The sequence below is a fragment of the Alligator sinensis genome, unplaced genomic scaffold, assembly GCF_000455745.1.
Source record: "Alligator sinensis unplaced genomic scaffold, ASM45574v1 scaffold737_1, whole genome shotgun sequence".
NCBI classification, from domain to species: Eukaryota; Metazoa; Chordata; order Crocodylia; family Alligatoridae; genus Alligator; species Alligator sinensis.
The window spans coordinates 2,378,988-2,402,086 of NW_005841930.1; the positions used below are offsets into that span (position 1 = coordinate 2,378,988).

Consider the following 23,099-nt stretch of genomic DNA (forward strand, 5'->3'; position numbering starts at 1 on the left):
CCCCAGGCACTGCCCAAGGTTACTAGGAATAATGGCCACAAATTGTTAGAGAGAAGGTTCAGGCTGGACATCAAGAGACATTGCTTTACAGTTAGGGCTGCCAGGCTCTGGAATGGGCTCCCAAGTAAGGTGGTACTCTCTCCTACCTTGGGGGTCTTCAAGAGGAGGCTGGACATATATTTGGCTGGGGTGATATGACCCCGGCACCTGGTCCTGCCTGGGGTAGTGGGTTGGACCTGATGATCTGTTTAGGTTCCTTCTGACCCTAAGGACTATGATACTATGATATCCTGAAATCATGGCTAAAGAATTGCATACATATTCTGGGACTCTTGCTTGAGAGCCCTTACGGGGCTCAGAGGAATTTATAGCTATGGACAGAGACAGCATTTACTCAGACTTATGCATGCTGAATGCCACCCAGATAAATGTTTGGTCTCAGGGCAAATTCTTAAGTTTGCCTATACTGCTTGATATCTATATACAGAAGAATCTATATATATATACATGATATCTATATACTCTTTGCAGCTACTGAATTTAGGATCCTAGCCATTTTTATAGTTATTTTTCTGTACATTTTAAGCAAAAGTAATATATACTTATCATGTACTTAATGTAAAAAAAAAAAACCAGCAAGTTTTATACAAAGCTATTTGTAGGCCAGTCTAGACTCCCTAGAATGTCCAGGTTCATGAAAAAACTTTCAGCTGTTCCCTGTTCTATGTGAGGCACTGTGCACGTGCCCCATCCTAATTCTATGATGCTTACCAACCCCAAATGTAGTGGGGTGCGCCTCTGAGGCACACTCCTAGGGTGTTCTCACAGCCTCAGGCGATGCGTAGGGGGTGCACACGGGTGCATGTGCGCCCTGAGCATGGTGGTGCACCCCCTGCAGAAAGGGGTGCCTGTGGGGGGTCGCCACTTGCCATCCTGCCACTGACACCGCCGGCAGTGTCTGTGGGCAGTCCACAATCGCCCCTGGCTGCCGCCGCCACTGCTCACCACCTCCCCCCACCCCCCTGCTGCTGACAGTGCCAGCAGCGTTTGCGGGAGCTCCCTGCTTACCACTGCAGCTCTCCCACCACTGCCACCGCAATCCTGCTGCCACCAGCGCAGCTGTGCCCCCCCCCCAGCTGCCGGGGGCACGCGCCATTCATGGTCACAGTCCCAGCCCCTTCCTGCCATCTGCTGCTTGATCACTGAGAAAGATTGAGATGCTCCAAAGGTCACCTCCCTGCCCTATGGTACCTCAGCTTTACCTGCCTCACCCAGGTTTTGCCAGCTGTTAGCATGGGGGGGTGTTGCCAGCTAGGAGAATCACACCCTTGTTCGCTCTTGCGCTCAGAAAAAATAGATTCTCCCTTCCAGAATAGAGGCCTGTTCTGAGATCTCAGTTAATTCTGACAATAAGTGAATAAAAAACCTCACAAAAGGATCTATTATAAAATCAAGAACAAGCATAAGAAATCAGTAACCATATGTTGATATGCAGACAGAGATATAAGAACAAACAAACAAAATACCTGAAAAATAACCTGTTCTTATCCTGCATCTTAAATCCAAGAATGCAGTCCCTACCCAGCTTAACAGGTTAGAAGGCGACTCCTGTCGCTGACCCCTCTGCCAGGACCTTCTGCAGTTTCTCTCTCAGCCTGCTTTACTCAGCCTGCTAGCTGAGGGACTGCAGCCTTCCCTGTACCCAAGAGAAAAAAATTTGCTCTCAAGGCAAGGCTTAAGTATAGTTTCTTTTCTGGCCAATCACATACCTCACCTATTGGATTCTCAGGAGGCCCATACTATGTGTGGGCCTGCGGAAAGCTCTGCAGCTTCTGTGCACAGGTCTGTGGCTCAAGGATTAGACTCTTAAGTCACCTCAAGACCCATCAATGAACTCTGGTAGACATCATCCTTGAACTGAGGAACTGCCAATAACTAAGAAGGCTAAGCATACTGGGTTGCATTAGTAGAAGCATTCCCAGCAGATCAAGGGAAGTAATTATTCCCCTTTATTCAGCACTCGTGAGGCCACATCTGGTGTCCTGTGTCCAGTTTTGAGCCTCCCACTACAGAAGGGATGTAGACAAGTTGGAAAGAGTCCAGCGGAGGACAATAAGAATGGGTAGGAGACTAGGACTTATGAGGAGAGGCTGGGGGGGCAGGGCTTATTTACTCTGCCCAAGAGAAGACTGAGGGGGGGTTTGATAGCAGCCTTTAACTACCTGAAGGGTGGGTCCAAAGAGAATGGAGCCAGACTGTTCTCAGTGGTGGCAGATGGCAGAACAAGAAGCAATGTTCTCAAGTTGCAACAAGGGAAGTTTAGGTTGGATATTAGGAAAAACCTTCTCACTAGGATGGTGGTGAAGTACTGGAGTGGATTACCTAGAGAGGTGGTGGAATCTCCATCCTTGGAGGTTTTTAAGGCCTGGCTCAACAAAGCCCTGGCTAGGATGATCTAGTTGGGGGGGGTCCTGCTTTGAGCAGGGGGTTTAGACTAGATGACCTCCTGATGTCCCTTCCAACTCTAATTTTCTATGAGTCTATGATTTTGTGATTCTAAATGTATAACTTCCTGCCCTTTCCAAAGGTGCATGTGTTTAACAAAGCAGAAATCTTTCTTGATCTAATTATGACCAGGAGAATATTTACATCCTTGAAAATATAAAAACTGCTAATCCAATATCCTAAAGATCCTGTGTCTCTTAATTTCTTCCACAACACCCCAACCTCCCCACACTATATTTGGGGTCATGATATATGACATGATAGGGAACTTAAGCACTATGAGGTAGGTGACAGATGAGCAGCAGTTTTACAGATGTCAGTGGCACTCAAATGGTAGATTTAGGCACTTACCTGTATGTATGGTTTGGGCCTACATGTATAACTATGCAGTGCAGTGTGGATATTGCATAGTGACTTCAGTGGAGTTACTGATGATGTAGAGTTAAGCATGTGCATACATCTTTTCAGGGTTGTTCCCTGTATATTGGAACTGTTGTCTCTATCAGGCAGTTTGGGAATGTTTAGGTATATTTGAGTAGTAACTTGTTCTGTTCATGTTCCAGAACTCTTAGATATGTTTAAAGGTTGCTGCTCTTGACCAATACTACAAAAACTAATATGGGACTCACTGAACTAATGAATTAATCTTATTTCACTTCTTATTCAGTCTCATTCTTTCACATATTAATGTTCTCTTTGATAGTATCCCCAGGCCTGTAACTCCCTTCCAATCTTAAAGTACAAGGCAGCCATCCTCCCTCTATTCTAATTCCTTCTCAATACTTCTTTTGTGAAGTCTCCAACACCAATTAATCTCAGTAAAAGGTTATTGTTATTCTTAAAACACTGGATAAAATAGAGTCTTTGTCTAGGTCTCTGATTTTATTTTGTGTTTAAACTGTCAGCTCCTCTCCTGTAGGACTGTTTTTCTTGTAAAGTGCAAAGCAATGGAATTGGGGTTTTAATAAATAATTATGACAACACTGGAAAATAGGAAGTATGTTTTTATATAGTATACAAAAATTTGGAAGTGACTACCACAAAGAAAATGAACTGTAGCCCTGGGGTTATGTGAAAGTAGGAGGTAAAAATAATGCATTCTTCAGGGAAAAAATTGACTGCCTATGGGAACTAGAAACAAGTTTGTGCTAAAAAGTTAGCTCAGAGCCATATGAAATAATGTCAGTATTGTAAGGTGCAACAGATCATGGAAGAATACTTATAAGGAACTAACATTTATTTCCTAACCTCTGCCATCTGACAAGGTGTCCAGGTTACAAAAGGTAAACCAACCCCATGACAGGAGTCAGTATTTGTTGGCTCCTAACATTACAGAGATATAGTTGTGTTTCCATAAAGCTGTTACTCATTTTTTGCAGCCTAGATCTTGGCTTAGATTGACCACTGTTCTGTTCTCTGCAGAATCCTAATTGCCTTCCTGGCTTGGCTTGTGAAATGCAGATACTGTTTAAGATTTTATAAATGACCGTAGGTGGTTGTGGTGTCACAGGAGGCGTGGAAATAGAATATTTTTCCCACAAGGAGGTGAGAACAGCATGATAACTGTTGAGTGACCTCAACTCAAATGGGAACTGAGAGTGCTCAGTATCTTTCAAGGACAGTCCCTTTTCAGTCTCAGTTTTGGCAGGGGGGAGGGAATATAAAACAAATGGATGTAAAAACAACTCAGAATGCTTTCCATGATAATCCTAACTTTTTTTTTTTGCATAATGTAGGTCTTTCACAATGCAGTTTCATGATCATTTACTTATTTTTATTTAAAATAACCTGAGAACTTTGAAAAATTTCCATTTCACATTTTGTCTCCCATGTGTGAATTCTGTGACACCACTGCTAAAAACACATGAAAAAAACTGCTGAACTAGATTGCCATAAAGAAAATAAAATGGATAGAACTTGTTAGTCAACCTGTATCATAAACCATCAGAAACATCAGTCTGCTTTAACTCAATAGGCTTTTACTGAGACTTATTTTGGCAGCATTTTGGAATTCCTGATCAGTGCTTTTGTAAGTGTTCCTGTTGACATAGGAATGGCATTTCTTATTCAGGGCAAATAACAAGAGTCATATCACTTAGTTCTGGGAATGAAAGCTGTACACATAGATTGTTCTTAATGCAGTGGTGCTCAAAAGTGCAAACATTTGATTTTTTTAAAGTGCTGATATTCATGTTTTAAAGGTCACTGGAGTATTTTGCTTGGGCTGTTTTTATGTAGTAATAGATAAATAAAAGAGAGTCCCTTTCTCCTGCCCAGACAGCATTCTGTCTTTTTCTTACTATTTGCTTGTTGAATGTATTATTTGCTGTTCTCTAGTGTTTGCTTTAGTGAAAATAAAATGAGTATGAAATAAAAATAACAAGTTTGCATTCTCATTTTTCATGTAGGAATTTTAAAGGAAACTCAAATGCCTCTTGTGCAGAGGCAGAAGAATGTAACAGTGGCCACAATATGAAGACTGGAAATCCCAGCAAAGAAATGAAAAATGAAAACTGTCAGGTTTGAACTTAATTGACTTCTGCCCATTATCACCTCAATCCACTTTACTTAGGAAAGGCTCCTATTTGACACTTAGGAAGTTTTACATAGGAGGACTTCAGGATGAAGACATTTATGGATGACCCCTAAGTTTTTAAGGATATTGGGAAGATTTCATAGATATTTGGACTGGAAGGGATCTTGGAAGATCATCAAGTCCAGACGCTTGCCCCAGGGGCAGTAAGTCAGCTGGGGTCATAGGATAGTTCTGAGGAATTTATGATGCTTTGGTCAGCTGTAAACTCAGTACCCAGAGTTACTGGTCTGATTTGTTTTTCAAGGACTGAAAACCTGTTTTCTTTTAGAAATGTTAACCAGAAAAAGAGACTGAGACAATTGTCATTGTTGATCTCCCATAGCTCTTGTTGCTCTGATTCACCACTTCATTTCAGTAGTACCATAGTTACAAGGTATGCAACCAAGTGAGCCTAGTGCATGTATAAAAATACACGCATTAATTCTTACTCATAATAACTTAGTTTAGGTCTTTTAAATGGTTTGCATGTATTACTGTTTAAGGAAATAGGAGCTTCAGTATCAGCATACGCCTGTAGGAAATCACATGTTCAGAATAAGGAGTGCACATTGCAGAAGTTGTTCTATACATTATCACGTGAGGTATCTTTCTCAGAAAAGCTCCAGGCTTTTTCTCAGACAAATTTGAGGTATGTTACTTTAAAAACCCACAATACCAGAACCTGGTGGCTCTGGCTTCTTTATTTTCATTATTTGTCTTTCCAGAGATCCTGCAGGCATGCTGTTTACATTTAGGATCATCTTTCACATCCAACTGAAACAGAAACGTCCTTGTACACTCCAGGAAAGTGACTAATTCAGGAGTTTATCTGCTGCAGTCCTCAGAACCTGATTGGTTTTTTAATTACCTAACTTCCAAGGCATTTGCTTTTTGGTGCGTGTTTCTTTAGTGTCTTGAACAGCATGGCCTATTTTGTAACATTTTGTTCTTTTGACTTCCCTCTGATGAACTGATTATTGTACATCATTATCTGATTTTTCTAGCTGTCATCCAGCTCAGTAACTAACTTTTCTTTTTGCTTGAGAGAGCACTTTGGGAGGCATCTGATTTAGAAATAATTCGGGTCAACATAAGAAAAATCCAGTTATTGTCACATTCAGACACGGAGGGAAAACTTGTGTAGGATACCTTTTAACATGCTTCAATCTCTGTTGAAGCACACTACTCGGAGAAAAAACGCCAAACAGATTTTGTTTTGACCTTTTGGCATTTCTGTGTAGGGATTAAAAAAACTATTCTTTGTCCTTATTTTGCAGCTGTAGAAAGATATCCAAACCTTTAACATTGCTTATGAAAAGGATCAACAGTTCAAGCTTCAAGACGTTAGGTTGAAACATGTTTTCAGTTTCTAGTCAGACTTCATCCCAACCTCTGACATTTTCTGCATTCTTTAACTAGTTTTAACTCTCCTTGTTGCAGTTTCTGTCATTCTGAGCAGGTTGCTTTTTGCAAAACATGCTAAATTAAATACGGGAATTGTAATAATTACTGTTTGTTTTAATTCAAAGCCAAAGGACTCTATTTCTCCAGACATCAGGTGAGCTCCATTCCCACAATACCTTCATATGAAAATGTCTCTTCACAGTACTATCAGTCTCCCATAGTAGTGTGGGACCTTCTGTACGTGAGTTCCCCATACAGCAGGAAAGAAGAGGAACATAATAAGGAAATGAGTGACAGGAGATGCTAAGAACTGATAGTTTTACTCTGGGTATTTGAGGTATTATGTTTTTCTCTTTAGAGACCCTCATGGAAATCTTTACATCAGTACTGAATAGAACAAAATAAAATGTTGTTGGAAAAAAATATTTGTCATTTAATCCTGCAATATTTTCTATGTCTGATTCTCAACTAGGGTGATATGGAGTCCTTTTAAAGGTGCTGTGGGGTGCCATGAGTTATGCAAACATCAGCACATGATTTACAAGATAAATCCAGAGGTTTCAAATAAGAGCCCAGTGTCAATTCTGACCTGGTGTAGTCTGAGTTAGTTGCAACAGAAGAATTGTTTTATTATTTTTCTGTAGTCAAGAAATGAATGAAAACTAAGAGCTGGCATTTTCCAAGCTAAGACCTTAAGTAAGCCTGACCTTGAGCAACCCACAGACAAAAATACTTGCAGAATTAGCTTAAAACAAGGGTGGCCAACCTGCAGTATGTCAAGTGGCATGGGCAGCTTCTTCATGTGGCAGACCTGGGAGGGGATAGGCAGCAAAATGGCAAATAAGGCAAGGAGAAGAAAACAGAATAGCATGTTGGACAGGAAGCACAGCACAGTGTAGGAAGCAGAAAGCAAAGCAACACATCAGACCGTGAACATAAGGCAGGGAGCAGGAAGCAGAACAACCAATTGGGCAGGGAAAGGGGATTGAAGTGGCACTCAGGAAGGGTTGTGGGGCTAATTTGTAGCATGCCTGCCAAAAAGGTTAATCCCCACTGGTTTAAAAAAAGAAAACATTTGTTTGAATCTGTGTATGTGTGTTTTTTTTATTTGGTTGAATTATTCATGGAATAACAAGCCTCTATTTTTTGAGCCACCTGAAGAGGCTAGGACTTGATGTACAAAAGAGGAGGAAATACCTAGTGAAATTCATAAATTAGTCTGTCTTGTCAGATGTCTCAATTACTATTGTCTGCTTTTTGCCTAATTCTACACCTTTTTACATACATCCCGGAAGACAATCATCAGGTAATATGTTCATGGAAACTAGTGTAAGTGCCTGAATAGAAAGAATACACTTTAATTTTCTTGTGTATTTGAAGATGTAACAATCTTGCAGACTGTTTGGAAAAAAATGCACAGCTGTGAAGTGTAAGGACAATCCCAGTACTTCAACATAGGTTGGTTTAAAGGAGACACATATTTTTTTTGGCTATAACACGTTTTTCATCAATTCAGCTAAGTTTACTGTATTTTTCCTTTTTCTGTTTGTATTAAATATTATTATCCTTTTGGTGCAAGTAGATAGCAAACATTCAGAGCCCTGCAGGTAGTTCCAGCGAAGAGGAGAATTGAGTCATGTATCTTGTATGCAATCATTTTTATGTAACCCTGTAAGGATGGGAGTATAAGCAGTCTTGTGGAGTTAGCCAAGTACCTGAGCCAGCAGGGGATCCAAATCTGAAGGTGATGCTATGCAAAGAGGTCAGAGTCATGCATCTAATCAATACACTGTCCATGTTTGTAGTACAGGTCAGGTCAAAGGTGAGGTGCCAGGGAGTCCAGGTGCACAATAGAATACACAGATGTAAGGTACTGGCATCTGGGGCCAGAGCAGGGTGCAAAGCAGCCTGCTGTGCTGCTACCAGATGTGAGGCACTGAGCAGCCAGAGTCTAAAAGAAAACATTTATAATTCTCTGTGTATAGATTCTAATTACTGTGGGGAGGGCGGTTCACTTAAATTTTAAGTCTTCTTGGATTCTGGTAAATGCAGTAAGCTCAGGACCTTTATTTAGGCTCTGGCTGCTTAATGTCTGACGTCTAGTAGAAGCCCACCCCTTTCCCCCCTGTTTCCTGCCCTCCCACCCCCTTTTCCCCCCTGCCTATGTCTGCCCCTCCCCAAGCTTTGCCTGCCTCCTCAACTCCCCATTTTCCCTTCTTACCTTCTGTTGCAGCTTTGCTTCTCTAGAGGAGTCAGCAGTGGTAGCAGCAGCTCCCACCCAGCCGCAGCCAGCTTGCTCAGGGAGAAGCAGCAGCAGCTCCTGGGGAGACAGGGTCAGGGCTGGAGGAATGGGAGCTGGCATTGGCAATGCGTAGGGGTTGCAGCTGGGTGCATGTGCACCCCCTGAGATTGACCATAGACCCTCAGAGATTGGCTGCTGTTGCCACTGCCAATGGCATCTGTGGGCGGTTACCACTCACCATGCCCCACCCTCGCTGCTGACCAATCGACGCTAGCCAATTGCCGGTCAGCACTCGCCATCCCCAACCTGCCATGCTGCCGACACCACTGCAACCACCTGCAGGCGGTCCCTGCTCACCACTGCCATGCCTCCGCCACCGCTGCTGCCTGCAGGCAGTCGCTATGCCCCGCCAGCCTCAGGAGGCATGAGACATTCATGGGAGCTGGAGCCAGAGGCAGGTCAAGGCAAGCTGCGTTATCTCCCAAGTGCTCTCCCTGAGCCATGCATATGGGTCTTCCCCATACCAACTGTAAACCTCCTCCCCCACCAAACGAGCCATCTCAGCCCAGAGCAGGCAGCAGTGCAGCAGTACTTGAATCCAAAATGAGGCTTCCTCCTCTTCCAAGTTGATTGAGGGAAAAAACCTTGTCTTGGATTTGAGTAAATATAGTATACAGGTTTCCCTTGCTTTATGCTGTAAATGTGTAACTTAAATTCGCATAAAGGGAACCCACTTTATAATGTAACAAATAGGGATACGTTCCAAGACCTCGACTGTACTGACCCCCACCCCCAATTTTACCACTTTTACAAGACAATTTTGGTACTTGCCAACAGCAGACAGTACACACAAGCACAGGGTGTTGGTGAATGTTCAGTTGGTGTGAAGAGAGGGTGGTGAAGGGTCTTCAGCGTTCGTGAAGTTCTCTTGCACTTCATTGATGGATCAGGGAGAGGGGTAGGAGATAAGCTAGCAGGGCACTTAAAAGCCATAAAGGGGATGGCAACTACAGAAACATGTGTCGCAAACAACAAGCGAGGAGCACAGATCCACACAGGAGACTATATTTTGGTGCGCGTCGCTCCCACAATGCACCGCACAAAGCAGCTGACTGCAGACTTTCCTCACACCAATCACATAAGAGTGAATTTACCTCGCATATAATGAATTTTTGGTATAAAAAGGGTCATCGCAAAAAAGCAAATTTGCATATGCAGAACCAGCATAAAGCAAGGGAAACCTGTATACTCAGTGCAGCTGGTTCTGCACTCAGTCAGTTTGGTGTTCACAGCTGGTGTTGCTCTGGGCCAGGTGTCCCTGCTTAGGGGGAGATTGCCTTCTACCAAGAACATAGAAAGTCCTATTTTCCATTGTAATTGATGACAGTTGACAGTTTGTGGCTCTAAGATTCTTTTGCCAACAATTCACCCAACTGTTCTTTCTCGGCTTTTTCATCAGGATCACATTATCACTTTTTCTGTGCTTGTCAAGCTTTCTGCTCTCCTCTGTCTGAGTCCTGTCTCTGGCACGCACCTACACAAAACAATGTTCAGCAAAGCCTCTCTGCCCAGATTGTTCTAATTCTGAGCTGACTTGCATATGCCTTTGTTTTGGTAGGTGACATGTGCTTGTGTTTTGATTTCAAGCCCCCTATTGTTTCTAACATTTAACCTGAATGAAGGTCAACTGTTCTCAATGGTTTCAGCAAAGCCCCTATCCATTAGCCTTTCAAACCTGGCTGGCACCTTGCACCAGGCCAAAACCATCACTTGCAATTGTGATAGACCTTGTTCGCTGTAAAAAAACCCCAACCCAGTCTATTTATTTGGTTTATATGCCACCCTTCCCAACAGAGAGTCAGGGCAGTTTACAATAGTACAGAAAAACTTCTAAAATGCTTCTAAATGCAGGAAAAATGCTGATAAAACAGGAGAAAACACAATACAGAAACCCACTGCACAATATCCTACCCTAGCTTTGTTTGCCAGATGGCTGCCCAAATAGGAAGGTCTTACAACACTGCCGAAGGATGTCCAAGCTTGGGCTCTGGCAAGTCTGAAGAGGGACAGAGTTCCAAAGCTGAGGGCTGACTACTCAGAACAAACTCCTGCACATTTTCACCAAGCAGATTTTGTCTGTTGATGGTACTTGCAGGAGATTGCTCTTGGCTGACCTTAAGGATAATGAAGGAATGTAAAGGAGAAGGCAGTCCCTTAACTATGAAGGTCCCAGACTATTCAGGGCCTTTGTAGATCAAAATCGGCACCCTGAATTGTATCTGGAAAGCTATTGGGAACAAATGCAGCTCCTGGTAATCCATTACGGCCTTTTTTTTTGGTCCATCTTTTTTGTGTGCAGTAGCAATACTTATTTAAACTGCTATCCTTCATTTTTGTGTTACTGGTAATTTCAGTGCTGACCAACTTGGTTTCTTTCTGTGATAAGGTGACAGGCTCTGTGGGTGAGGGGAGAGCAGTGGATGTGATACACCTCGACTTTAGCAACACTTCTGACATGACTCTCTTCACATTCTTATTAACAAGCTACGGAAATACAGATTAGATGAAAGTACTGTAAGGTAGATAAATAACTAGTTGGATCATCATACTCAGTGAGTAGTTATAAATGACTCCATGTTTAGATGGGAGGAGGTATCAAGTGGGTTTCCTCAGGGGTCTGTTTTGGGTCCAGTGTTATTTAATATCTGCATTAATGACGTTGCGAATGGGATTGAGTACACCCTTAGCAAAATTGCATAAGACACTGAGTTTGGTGGAGTTGCAAACAATCTGGAGAGTAGGGCTAGAATGGCCTGGATAGACTGGGAAAATGGTCCAAAATCAATCAAATGAGATTTAACAAGGACAAGTGTGAAGTCCTGCACTTAGTATAATTGCATGCCCAAATACAGGCTGGGGAATGACTGGCTGGGCTGCAGTACTGCAGAAAAGGACCTGAGGGTTATAGTAGACCATAAGCTGAATATGGGCCAAAAGTGTGCTCTTGTTGCAAAAAAAAGTCAACAGGAAACTGGGTAGTATTAATGACATGTTTGGTCATGAGCAGCCAGGTCAGGGGCCACTTGGGAAGCAATGTGCTGACCTGGGTCAGGAGGAGTGAGCAGAATCCAGGTTCAGGCTGGGTCAGGAATCCAGGAAATCAGTCTGAGAATTGGGTCTGGGAACAGGCTGAGTCAGGAAGCTGGAGGATCAGGCAGAATGTGGAGTTAGGCAGCAATCCAGGTTGACTAGCCAGGAGATCAAGCAGAGAACAGATGCAGAACAGAAGCCAGAGGGAACAGCAAGGCAGTCTGGGATCAGGTTATGGCCTGTTGCCCAGATGGAGATTCCACAAGGAGCCTGTTCCAGTGCTTGATCATCCTCATGGAAACGTCTTCCTAATCTGCTCTGCTGTGGTTTGAAGCCTTTGATCCCAGTCCTGTCCCCTATGGCCATAGAGAAAAGTCCATCTTCATTCTTTCTATAATCAGTCTTCAGGTATTTGAGGACAACAGTCCAACCTTCCAGCCTGGAGAAGCTTCCATGCTTTGCTTTAAACGGGAAACACCCTGCTAACTCCTGGGGTGACCCTCCTAGGCTCTGTGACTGGATCAGACTAAGGTTCTGGGTGCCTTGTTCCCTCCCATAGACTCCAATTGAAATACCCTGTCTTCATAGTTTTATAGTTGGTTTTATAGTTGGTAGGGTCGGAAGGGACCTGAGTAGATCATTAAGTCCGACCCGCTGCCATGGGCAGGAAAAAATGCTGTGGTCAAATGTCCCCGGCTAGGTGATTATCTAGCCTCCTTTTGAAGACCCCCAGGGTAGGGGCCAGCACCACTTCCCTTGGAAGTTGGTTCCAGATCCTAGCCGCCCTGGCTGTGAAGTAGTGCCTCCTGATATCTAGCCTGAATCTACTCTTAATCAACTTGTGGCCATTATTCCTAGTTACTCCTGGTAGTGCTCAGGGGAAAAAGGACTCTCCTGCTCCCCACAGCTCCCTTGGTAAATTTATAGATGGCCACCAGATTCCCTCTCAGCTTTCTCTTGTGGAGGCTGAACAGGTTCAGGTCCTGTAGCCTCTCTTCATAGGGCCTGCCCTGCTGCCCCCTGATCATGCGAGTGGCCCTCCTTTGGACCCTCTCAATGCTGTCCACATCCCTCCTGAAGTGCAGTGCCCAGAACTGGATGCAGTACTCCAACTGCAGCTTGACCTATGTCACATAGAGGGGGAGGATTACCTCCTTGGACCTGCTTGTGATGCATCTGTGGATGCCTTACTGACTGCATCCTCACATTAGCGGTCCATGTTCATCTTGGAATCAATGACTCCAAGATCCTTTTCTGTCTCTGTGCTGATGAGAAGGGAATTTCCCAGCCTATAGGTATGCTGCTGGTTCTTCCTCCCCAGGTGCAGTACCTTGCACTTGTCAGTATTTAATCTCATCCTTTTCTCATCCACCCACCCCTGTAACCTGTCTAAATCTAGTTGTAGCCTGTCTCTCTCCTCCAGCATGCCCACTTCTCCCCATATCTTAGTGTCATGCGCGAATTTGAACAAGGTGCTTTACACCCCCTTGTCCAAGTCACTGATCAAGATGTTGAACAGTGTGGGCCCGAGGACTGAGCCCTGGGGAACCCCACTGCCCACATCCCTCCAGGTTGAAAATGACCTGCCCACCACCACTCTCTGGGTGTGGCCCTCTATCCAATTTGCAATCCATCTGACTGTGTAGGCATCAATGCCACAGTTGCCTAATTTTTTAATGAGAATGGGGTGAGAGACAGCGTTGAAGGCCTTCCTAAAGTCCAGGAAGACTACGTCCACCGCGGCACCTGCATCTAAGGATTTTGTGAACTGGTCATAAAAGGCAACCAGGTTGGTCTGACAGGATCTGCCCCTAATGAACCCATGTTGGTTGCCCCTAAGCATAATCTCCCCTGCTGGTCTCTCACAGATGTGCTCCTGGATAATTTTCTCAAAGAGCTTCCTCAGGACCAAGGTAAGACTAACAAGCCTATAGTTTCCTGGGTCATCCGTCCTCCCTTTTTTGAAAATGGGGACTACATTGGCCCTTTTCCAGTCCTCTGGCACCTGGCCAGAGCACCATGAGTGCTCGTAAAGCCGTGCCAGGGGTCCCGCAATGACCCTTGCCAATTCCCTCAGCACCCTGGGGTGAAGATCATCTGGATCTGCTGATTTAAACACATCCAGCCCCACCAGAAGTACCCTAACTAGACCCTCTCTGATCCTAGGCCTGGTGGTGCCTCTCCTGAGTTTGTCCGGAATCCCGATGCGGAGGTATGTCCTGGTCCCTGCTCAGAAAACTGGAGGCAAAAAATTTGTTAAAGAGGTCAGCTTTATTGTCTGGTGCAACCACAAGATTGCCAAGCGTGTCCTGCAGGGGCCCCACGTTACTGGATGCCTTCTTTTTACACCCTATGTATTTAAAAAAGGACTTCTTGTTATCTTTGATCCTGCTCACTAGTCCTAGTTCTGTCTGGGTATAATCTTCCACGCCTAGTTCCCGAGCACTGCGCGTCTAAGCTCTTCTTGAACTTCGCCGTGGTTTGTTGGGCTGCACGGCCGGGCTATTGGAAGTGACCTTGGGTCAGTTCCCTCAGGGGTCTCGCCTGCCACATCTTTGATAGTAAATAGGTTTCGATCGGAAGGACGATGTCTGGTCCCGCCTCCCGAGCTAATTCCCCTTGGTCACCCTCATGATATGTCTTCTTGGGGCTCCACCTCCCCTATACCCTGCCTAACGCCAACCGCACTTTTGTCTGTCAGAGTCGGTGTTCTGACCCTCCCTGGTGCTCGGTCTCTTAGGGGCTGCAGTAGTTGGTCACTGGTAATATTTATTTCGAGCATCTCCCACGGCCCCCTTTTCCTCCTGGTTTACATGGCGTCTGACTCTGCCTGGGCTTCAGTCCCCCTTGCCGCGTCATTTCCTCCCCGGGTCTAGTACCTGTTTGTCCTCCGTTCCTGTCAGAGTGCCATCCCTGTTACTTCTGCTAATGTCCCAATCGCTGCTGCCGTCCTCTGTCCACTCCGGTTCTGCCAGCGGCCCCTGGGATATTTGTCAGCCTGACGTCTCCATCATGCTCCCCTTCCATAGGAGCCACCACGTTCTTACGTTTGGAGCCTCTAAGCGTCCAGGCTCCTCTGAGCCAGCTGAGGACGCTGCTGCTGCTGCTGCTGCCACCTCTGCCTCTGCCTCCACTTCCACTTCCACTTCCGCTTCTGCCCCTCCTTCCCCCGGCTTCTTTCCTGCCGGGTCTTTTATCCTAGTGCCAGGTGTCCGCCCGGCCAATTGTCCCTGGCACGCTTTTATAAAGCGCACCCAGGCAGACGTGGGAGCCAGTTCCGGCTCCACCGCAGGTTTTTACTTTGATCTTTACCCATGGCGGCTCTGGCCGCCGTGGTTTTGCTCCCGCCATGCTCCTCTGCTGACTCAGGTAAGTTTTCTCCACACTCTGCCTTAGCCTTCCTAACAGCCCCCCTACAGTCTCGAGAAAATCCTCCTTGGTAATGGCTCCTCCCTTCCACCGGGTGTATGCCTCCTTTTTAGCTTTCAGATGTTCCTGAATGCCTTTGGTGAGCCATGGGGGCTTTTGAGCACTCTTGCCTGCTTTGATTCGTGTTGGGACTGTCACCCTTTGGGCTCGGAGGATCATCTACTTAAGGAACGACCTCTCGTCTTGGACTCCCAACTCCCATACCCTCCAGGACCTCAGTGCCTCCCCAACTAATCTCCTTAACTCATTGAAATTAGCCCTCCTGAAGTCAAGGGCTACTGCCTTGCTGCAGGCCTTTGACACCCTGCACTGGATGGTGAATTGCAGTAGGCGATGATCACTATCGCCCAGGTGGTCGAGAACCCACAGTCCCCTCACCAGGTCGTCGCCTGTGGCCAGGACCAGGTCCAGTAAGGCATTTCCCCTGGTGGCACTTTGCATCTCCTGGGTTAGGTGGAGGTCCTGTATCTTGGCTAGGAACCTACGTGAACAGTCAGACCTGGCTAACTGCTCCTCCCAGCAGATGTCCGGGTAGTTTAGGTCACCCATGATGACCACATCCCTTGACTTAACTGCTTCTGTGAGCTGACCCGAGAATTCCTGGTCTAGCTCTTCCCACTGGTTGGTAGACCCCCACTGTTAAGTCCCTCTCCCCACGATCCCCATGTATTCTAACCCAGAGCACTTCAGTCTGCCCCTCCTTTGATCCTGTGCTGTTTGTTGAGGACGTGTATTGCTCTTTGATGTAGAGTGCCACACCTCCACCTTTCCTCCCCGTTCTATCCGGCCTGTACAGTCTGTAGCCCTTGATGTTTACTACCCAATCATGGGTTGAATCCCACCAGGTTTCAGTGAACCCCACTATGTCCGGGTTTGTGTTAGCCAGGAGGGAAAGTTCCTCCTGCTTGTTCCCCATACTATGAGCATTAGTGTAGAGGCATTTAATGCCTACTATGAGTGCATGCACCACCCCCTTGATCCTAGGACTATCCAGACCCCTGTCACCTATCACGGTACTTCTTGTGTTCATCACCTGTCTTGGCTGGGAAGTGTCATTGTGTCCCCCTGTGGCCCCATCCCCCGATGAAGCTAGTTTAAAGTATGCTGTACGAGATCAGCCAATCTGGAAGAGAAGACACGCTTGCCTTTAGGGGAGAGGTGAAGCCCATCCCACCTAAGCATACCCCCTGCGCGAAAATGCAGGTCGTTGTCAAGGAACCCACGGCCTGCCTGGTAGCACCAACTCTGAAGCTGCCGGTTGACCTCTCCAATGCAGGCCTCTTGGCGCTATCTGTGTCTACTGGTAGGGAAAATAGAGGAGAATACCACCTGCGCCCCCGTTTCCTTGAGCTTGGCCCCCAGGGCCTTGTAGTCCTTCATGATGCGATCTGGACTGCTCCCAGCCGCATCATTTGTTCCCACGTGGATTAGGACCATGGGATACTGGTCCGAGGGTCGAATGAGGTCCGCGATCATGTCTATAACATCCTGAATCCGAGCCCCAGGCAGGCAGCAGACCTCACGTGCCATGGGGTCGAGTCAGCAGATGGGACCCTTTGTTCCCCTTGCCTAACTCTTCCTCTCTTCTCCATTCAGTTCCCAGCAAACATTCCCTATGCTTCACAATGGACTCCTCCCAGAGTTCCCCAACTGCCTAATATGTATGCTAATAGAATCCCTATTGATACAGACTCAGCTATTGTTAAGTGCCAAGGCACTTAATCCCTGGGTCTACCACTGGAGCTCATCATAAACAAACCTATCGTCTACTGCTGCGGAAGCCAACCTTTCTGACAGTCATGCTGCAAATTTACCCCACACCCTCCCCAAATATCATTCAGTTGTTCCCCTTCCCCTGCTTGATCTGCTGCTCAGCTATCTGCTCCTGCCCTGTGCTCCCTGCCCAATCTACAGCTTTGCTTTCCACTTCCTGCTTTATCTGCCGCTGTGCTACCTGTCCCTTCCCTGATCAGCTGTGTGCCTCAGAAATTTCCCATGCTACTTGTGGCACATATGCCACAGGTTGGCCACCCCTGATTTATTGGGTAGATTTCCCCGGGTCACTAAAATACATATTTTATATTGAATGTCATGTTTCATCCAAATATATAAGTAATATATAATGAATAATAGTAAGTAATAATAAATTAACACAACTTATTATTGTTTGCCAACAGAGACAAAATATGACAGTAGTCTAAAAAGGATGGTAACGGACCCAACTTGGAGCGGTACCTGTGTGTGAGGAACCAGTGTCCCACAACACTTTCCACATGTCCATCATCGTAGGCCACCTCCCTGGCAAAAATAAAAGCCAGCACCTATGCATACTATTACAAGTGTGAAACCACAAGTAATTTCTTTCTTTTTTTTCACTGAGAAGAGAGGATATGATTCAAGGCATACAGGGAATAGAATATTTGAATAAGAAGATGCTATTTTTGTGGCTACTCTGCAAAATCAAACTACAGCTTTGAAGTGTGGGAACCAGTGTCCCACAAAATGACCAGCTGTAGATTTGGGCACACTGTGACACAACCTTGTTTTTTAAATCTCTGACTACTAGATCCCACGCATACCACTTGTATTATATCTTTGGACTTAAATTTCAAAATAAACCTGAGATTGTTTTACTTCAGTGAAACTGCTGGCCTTGTTAGGCATCTTTTGAAGCAGTCCCATGTATTTGCAAAAAATGTATGACGTCCTATTTCTCTCAGGATTCAAATAAGGGATTGTTCTCTGGCTCACAGCTCCAACTTTCCTTTAGCCAGCGCCTAACCCAAAGGTTCCTTCCCCACCCACCCTCCCGCAGAGGCATATTTTTGGTGCTTTTGTGCATGAATGCCATGTGCCCCCAGAGGCTGGGAGGGCACAACGACTGCCCGCAGGTGGCGGGAGCATGGAGGCGGTGAGTGGAGAGCTCCTGCAGGCAGCCGTGGTGCTGTTGGTGGCTGGGGCGGAGTGGTGAGTGCCCACGAGCAGTCAACGACCACCCGCGGTTGCTGCCAGCAGTTTCGGCAGTGGCCAGTGGCGATCGGGGACTGCCCACAGATGCTGCCGGCAGTGTCAACGGCGGGGGGTGGTGAGCAGCCATTGCCCACAAGCACCACTGGCTGCATCAGCAGCGCTTTTTGCAGGGGGTGCACTGCCAAGCTCAGGGGGTGCATGTGCACTTGCATGCACCCCCTCTACATGTTGCCAATGCTTTTGTGTCTGCCCGTGTGTGGGTGCACTCTTTCAAACACCCTTCCCCATCATTCCAAAGCAATAACAAACAAAGCCCTCCATGCACACAGCTGTAATTCATGTCCAGACTCACTGCCTGGGCAAAAATCTGTGCCTATGTTTGGGTTTTAATTTTTAGGGTGAATGGAAGATGGCTGTTGTTTCAGTTCACTTTAACTCATCCTATAACAATGCTGTGGGATTTTTTAATAATCTGAAAGTTTAACAAGATAATATAATGACTCAGATATATTCTTTGACATTTACCTTTATTCAGAACATTTGAGCCAAATACAAATCTTTTGAAGACAGAGCATAATGCTTCGAGATAATGTTACTAATATGGTAACTGTTTCTTCACTGTTCATGGATATACACTGGATTTGTATAGATGAAGTGACTCCCCTGTGACCTTCAGTCTCTGACAGAGATCAGGTTTAACTTCTGTACATTCACCAGGCCCAGTACTTTGAACAGACACATTGCAGTGTGAAGGCTCTTTGACACTTGCTTAAAGGAGCTTCCTTTTACCTGCTAGTTGTTCAGGTAAAGATACATTGTTCCTTCTGAGACAAAGAAAAAGGAGCGTCATGGGGGGGGGGTCACATGGTGCAGGTTCAGAAGAGAAGGATGGGGGATCTGTACTAAGGGGTGAGAGCAGACCAAGAGTACAAAAAAGGAAGGGGATAAAAAAGAAATGTGCTCCTGATAAATGCTAATGATGAAACTGAAGTTGAAGCAAAAGGCTTCCAAGATTTGAAGGCCAGAGTAAATTGGCGCCAACAGGAAAAGTACTCCACCTCAAGGCCAGGCAGCTCAGGAGCAAGAAGCATGTACTACACTACCCTATAAGCTGGTGGTGTAGTGCATGCAGCAGTGGAACTTGGGCAGGAGAGGGGGAAATGGGGGGGAAGGCCTTTGTTGCTGATTCAGAGGGGACGGCAGAATGACAGCACCCAAGGACACCACGCCACCACAGCAGCCTGTGCTTGCAGAGCTTGCACTAAGGCAGCAGCAGCCCCTGTGTGAGGGGGTAAGTGCTTCCGTCCCACTCTGCCCAGGGTGCCAACATTTTAAGTTATGTCTCTGGGTGTACGAAGAAGGGGAGGAGATGTGTATGCTGATCATCAGTGCTGCTAGGCTACACAAGTCCCTGTGCTCTAATATTTGAGGTGCATCCACAGAGGATGTGGATATGGACAAGCCCTCAGAGAACTAACTTACAGTTAAGTGTCTTCTCTAAAACAGTCAAGGCAAGTCGATCAAATTAAAAAATTAGCATGTAAAAAATCACAGCTGAAGTGTTGTATAAGTTATGATGAACAGCTGTTCACTTGCAATTATTTTTACCACGTCTGCTTCTTGTAATTAGTACTACTAAACTTCCACTCAGTCTACCAAGTCCTGTTGCTTCCACTGTTATAAATATTTATAGCCCTTGCAACCATTGTCTTCCTCTTGCATTAGTTGATAGGGGTGTGCTCTGAGTGACACAGGACAGAAACAGCATTTTTTAAAATACCTTTTCCTGGCTTGTATAGTTTTAAAAGAGTGCTATCTGAAATGTGGGAAATATCAAATGCATTAGGATTTTTATTTAAATCAGCAACCTTGTCACAGCCTCTGTATTTTATAGCTCAGAATTCACTGAACTCTAGCCAAATAGTTAAAAATGAAAATTAGCAATAACAGGAGGTCACACATCCAAAGTAAAAGAACTACAATTTGTACAATATCTGAAAGCCTGCTTCCATCACTCTGTTGGCATACAGGGGAAAATGTACATTGTTGCTCTCTTCAGTTATGTCTCTAATCTCATTGCACAGGTAGAACTGAGGACAGAATTTATTCAGCAACTGGAATTTGGAATTCTGTTAATGACGCACCAGCCAGAATAGAATCCAGCTCATTGCTTTTTTTGTTTTGTTGGTGCCACACTAGCATGGGTACCGAGAACATGGGGACCCAAGGGAAGGACCCTGGCCCCGTACAGGAAGAGGGCTGTCACCCAAAATACGTAAAACTTTCCACATGTCCATCATTGTAGGCTCTCTCAGCAAAAATAAAAGCCAGTGCCTATGCATACTACTAACAAGTGTAAAACCACAAGTGATTTTCTTTCTTTTTTTCACTGAGAAGAGAGGATATGGTTCAAGGCATACAGGGAATTGAACATTTGATAATATGCTATTTTTGTGACTATTCTGCAAAATCAAACTACAGCTTTGAAGTGGGTCTGGTACAAATATGCGAGAGGCAAGGATTTCTTAGGGGGGTATGTTTTATTGGACCAACAAAGTAGTTTGGATAAATTTAAACAAGCTTTCAAATACAAGACCTGAGGAAGAAAGTCTTGTACGGAACATGTATGGCTGCTTTTTTTTTCTAATAACTTAGGATTGGCAATATGATAGTAAAGGCTAGACACTCTTTGCAGCATTGACAGTTGTCAAACCCATAGATTTCTGTTTGGTTATGCTAACTGAAGTTTGGGGATATGCACCCTGGAATATGCCCCTAGCAGTTTGGCAGGAATCTGCAGGAACTGTGTTTAGGGTGGATAGGCTTTCCAGCATTCATAGATGGAAGGGCTTCTCCATAGGACTAGGAATTTGCTTCCCTGAAAAAATGCAATACTTGGAACATACAGTACTTGGTTATAAAACTTGCTTCTTCCACTGTTCTCTTGTGAGGGGATAGTTTAAAAGAAACACTGCACTATCCACTTCAGCATCTCCTAGGCTCTTTACCTTTCTTGGAAGCCATTATTTGTAACTTTATAGGACCTTGTGTGGCTTCTATTTTGAATGGATAATGCACAAACCTCTAGGAAATCAAAGCCTACAAATTGGGCCAGTATATAATGATTGCAGTAAATGTCTCACTTTTCAAGGTAGTCTTAGAAAGTGAGGTGCTCCTGCTGTATCCCCATTTTAAGAATTTAGAGATTTTTTGCCCAGTCAAGTCTTCTACAAGGAGATGCAGTATTATTCCACCTTGGTCTCAGTCTATGAGGCTATATCCCCATACTTGTGACTGCATGTGACTGATAAACATGTTTATTGAATGTGGAGTGGGGATGAGTGGTAAAAAGTCCCAGGCTTCTGCATCTGGGAACATATAAATCTAAAAAATAAATGAATCCTGGTTGGGGCAGGATTTTGACATGATTTTACCACCTCAGACACGGGGAGAGGTCCAAAGGTGGATCTGGGACTCCAGAGCAGAATTTTACCACTGCAGCTCTTCTGTTTATGACTGTTCTAGTATTGGTGTACTAGGAACTAGATTTACTTGTGGGGTATATGACAGATGGCTTTTCAGTCTATCCAGTTTTATGCAGCACAGTTCATCTTGTGACTACGGACAGTGCTTGTGACTACAGACACAATGAAAACTGGATGAGTTTCCAGTTATGTCTCAGTAAGGTTAGATCCATAGTCATGTCACTGTCACCTGACTCATTACTTAGGAGATGACATAAAGTACAAAATTTTGCTAAATACACAAGTCAACTCACATAACAAACTAGTGCTGACAAGAGGTGGATCAATCAGTAGGTGCATATGCTTTGAACTCCTTTTCATTACAATATGAGATTCAGCTCGTCTTCCCAGGACTCTTACTGAGAATTAAGATGTAAAATATGTCGGTAATGAACTATGGAGCCTTCATAGTCCATTTCAAAATGTACAAACTTTCAGCCTGGGCTGAGCTCAGCTTAGATCAGTAGAATCCTGAAGTAACTGCTAAAGGCTTTCACAATGTTTGTGTATGTGGGGGAGGAGAAAAAGGAGAAACGTCAGCCATAAAGCAGCGCTCTTGGTTAGTCTCAACAGAGAAGTTACTGACTGAACAGGAATGCTGATTGAGCTGTGCTCTTGCAGATGAAAATGGATTCTTTCTTAGTTTCGTCTGTAGGATAGCGTCAGACATGCTGCAATGTCATTCATGACTCATCGCATGCCTGTGATATTAACAATGATGATAAAAATGCATCTGCTTTCAAAAGGAAAAGCCCTCACCTGCTACTTTTTAAATCTTATGGTAAATGCAATGAACAATCTTTTGGGCTTGTGAAAAGGAACGAAGTACAGGAGCAGCATGACAAGATAGAGTATGAGAACCAAATACTAGTACTGAGGAATGAAACAAAGCCACTTAAAATTGATTCATGAAAAATAAGGGAGGCATTTTACCTTATTTCTGACACAAAAAAATATCTGTTTTTCTATGCCAGACTGAGGGAGGTAAAATAATATATTGACTCACTTCATAATGAATCAAGAACAAAATACCTGAAGTATGCTTTCTGGAAAAATAAAAGTATTGCATGTCCTAAATGACACAGGATGCCAGTATTCTGCATTAATATGAAAGAGGCCTCTAAATGGGACATACTACTGAAATAGATTTTAAATCAGTTAGTTCAACATGCAGTATATATCAATCATGAATGCTGACTGAATTAGCTCTGTTATTATTACGGTTTATATCCCATCTGAAATCTTATGGGAAAGACTGTTAAAATTAAGTAAGTGTTTAAGTTAACCTTTGACTTCCCCCATATTACATAAACTAGGAAAGATGCTTATATAGATACCTGCTAAAATAATTTTTAAAGAC

The 23,099-nt window shown here is 44.7% G+C and overlaps 1 long non-coding RNA gene across 1 annotated transcript in view; it reads left to right on the forward strand.

The window, feature by feature from the left end:
• LOC112549567 overlaps nucleotides 1-7,003 on the forward strand; it is a 12,822-nt gene extending 5,819 nt beyond the window's left edge. Inside the window, exons 2-3 of the long non-coding RNA XR_003093032.1 lie at nucleotides 4,914-5,025; nucleotides 5,806-7,003. This is a non-coding gene — a long non-coding RNA (uncharacterized LOC112549567). The remainder of the gene's footprint in view (nucleotides 1-4,913; nucleotides 5,026-5,805) is intronic.
• Nucleotides 7,004-23,099: the final 16,096 nt, after the last annotated feature.